At 44.9% G+C, this 2,559-nt stretch overlaps 1 protein-coding gene across 1 annotated transcript in view; it reads right to left on the bottom strand.

The window, feature by feature from the left end:
• DDX25 (DEAD-box helicase 25) overlaps positions 1 to 2,559 on the bottom strand; it is a 42,634-nt gene that overhangs the window by 25,417 nt on the left and 14,658 nt on the right. The window contains exon 3 of the mRNA XM_019508868.1: positions 1,790 to 1,925. The gene's annotated coding sequence lies outside the window, so the exon portion shown is untranslated. The remainder of the gene's footprint in view (positions 1 to 1,789; positions 1,926 to 2,559) is intronic.

Genomic DNA, 2,559 nt, shown 5'->3' with positions numbered 1-2,559 from the left:
CTGCTGCATGCACCCTGGGAAGGCATGGGGGGGCGTGTTCCCCTGGATTTGCATGTGGGGTGAAGGCAGGCTTTTGCCGTGGGCTCAGGCTGGGGCAGGGCTGGGCTCTTCCTGGTCAGGGAGGGCTGGACCGGGCTACACTCAGGGTGGGAAGGGGGTTGGGGTGGCTGCAGCCCAGCTGGAAGAGCCCAGCGCTGACCCAGCCTCAGCCCAGAGGCAGCCCGCCCTCGCCCCCATGCAGATCCAAAGGCACATGCCCCCCAGGCCCTCCTGATGCTGCACACACCCCCGGAGCGGCCCCCCCCCGCCCCATCTCCTGGATGAGCCACTCACAGCTCCGTCCTGCTCTCCACCCTGGCTGTGCAGCACCTGCCCCCGCCCCACTCCCTCCCTCACCACTGGGGCCTCGATCTACCCCCCTCCCCAACGCCCCTTCCCTACCACAGACATACCAGCCAGACCCGGTTGCTCTTCACTCTGCCAGGCTGTGCTCCTGGCCATCTGCATGCACAGGGCATTTATCAACCACATTATCAGCCACATCAGCCAAAAAAAAGCCAATTGTCAATGTGGTCAATTTTTCTTATATTGGTGCCGATCCAATATAGGACCAATGTGTTGGTGCACCTCTATTTAAAAATATTTTGCTTTTCAGATGCTTAAATGTCTTACTTCAGATACTGCTCCACCTGCTATATATGCCATTCTGCTGAGCAGACACACGGCTACACGCAATCTTTTTAAAAGTGTTCTTTGTTCCCTACCACGAAACACATCATTGCCCAGCTCCTCTTTCAATTGTATACAATTGTCTGGAAATCCCACAGCTGTCACATGTACTACCCAGATTATTATAAAAAAGGTACCTTGCACAGCATGTTCTTATCATTTCAGTTTTTAATGTTATGAGGACGGCAGCTCAACTGCTGTGTCAGCTGCATTAAGCTGAAACTCTAGTTGAACAGAAGCAGAGGAAAAGTTACCACCACTACTTCCTATTGCACACTGGGGTTTCCTTGGAAACCCTGCATCCAGAAAAATAACTATGTCTCAGTATGTTTGTGAAATATCTGTGATCCAAGAGTACTGCATATGGTCTGTATGATAAGACACATTAACTATACAAACAAACTGTGTATTTTAGTATATATATTTACCAAGGTTTAAACAGTTTCCAAACATGCTTGTAGGATGTTTTATTTTCCAGCTTGTCAAGAAAAAAAGAAAAATCCACAGTCTTTTCTAAGGTGCTTATATCACTACTATATTTTAAAATTATTGCTGTAATATACTGGGTAACAACCACGAGTGGAGTCTGGTAACGGAAGGTAAAAAATCAGATATAAATATAAAACAACAGACTGGAATAGTCTTTGCATATCTTTCTGATCTTTGCAGTATCAAGGTTTTTGCCCAGGTTTTCAAGATTCATTCCCGATTTCAAGGAGAATGAACAAAAATAATAATAAAAAAGGAAAGGTCAAAGGCCCTTGGAACTCCAAAAACCAAAATATAGTCAAGGCATGTCAGTGTCTTCAGTCAATAGCACACAGAATGAAGCAGCTGGCCACCACTCCTTAGCAACCTTTGATTCCCCAGCCCAAGTGACTGTGAACCCACCCACGAAGACCTGGGTCAATAGGGAGAAGCCTAAAGCACAAGTCCAGACCAGGGCTCAGACTGGTCTCTCTGGTGCTGTAGCATATTACCTACTCTGCCACCACACCCCAGAATAAGTAGTCACCACCAGTCTAAGAATGCTTTTGTTCTGATCTGCCTAAGTACTCACAGATGCAGTTCTTCAAACGTTTTTACTGAGAAGAGAGGGGAGCTTGGGTCTCGTTGCAGGACTTCAACCCGATGACTGGATTCTACCAGAGACTTCCTTATCAGCTTGTTTAAAAGTGAATTTTCTGCTAAATCCGCTAGGTAAACATGAAAAAGAAGAAATGAAAAAACTGCTTCCTCACCTGGTAGGTAGTGTAAGAACCAAGCTGTGACTTCTGTAAGTGCTACAAAGGGAGTGTTGTACAAAGTGAAAGTAAATACTAGCCCCTTGAAAATAAAAATGAACTCAACATGCATAAGGTGAAGAAGCATTACAGAGCTGACATGATTCCCCAGGGCACCCCCTCAAGACTCCTGGGATGTGTGCACTTCTTTGCAAAGGGGGAAAAACACTGCTGTAGGACACCAATCAGACAATACAACCAATGAAAATGAAAACAACTTTGATGTAATAAATGAATTCTATTTCAATATTAAGGGCTTGAATTATGTTAGGAAACAGGAACAGGGAACTTTTACTCGAGAATGAAAAAGTTCACAAGGAGTTAGTTAGTAGTTTCTCTTATAAAGAACTCCATGTGCAGATATGTCCTTAAAAATAATTATAGTTTCATGCTGCTCAGACCATTTGAGAGAGAACAAATCTAGACAGTTTCTCAGGCAAGTTAATGTTTAAATACCTGTGCCAAGAACAAAAATAATAAATGCTGCCTCAATCCCAAAACCAGGCTTTTTAGAACTAGCAGGTGTTTTTTTTTGGGGGGGGGGGGG

Source organism: Gavialis gangeticus, unplaced genomic scaffold, assembly GCF_001723915.1.
Source record: "Gavialis gangeticus isolate Ggan-Ray unplaced genomic scaffold, GavGan_comp1, whole genome shotgun sequence".
Lineage (NCBI taxonomy): Eukaryota > Metazoa > Chordata > Crocodylia > Gavialidae > Gavialis > Gavialis gangeticus.
The sequence above is the reverse complement of the archived record's forward strand: the minus strand, read 5'-3'. Positions and strand labels throughout refer to the sequence as shown.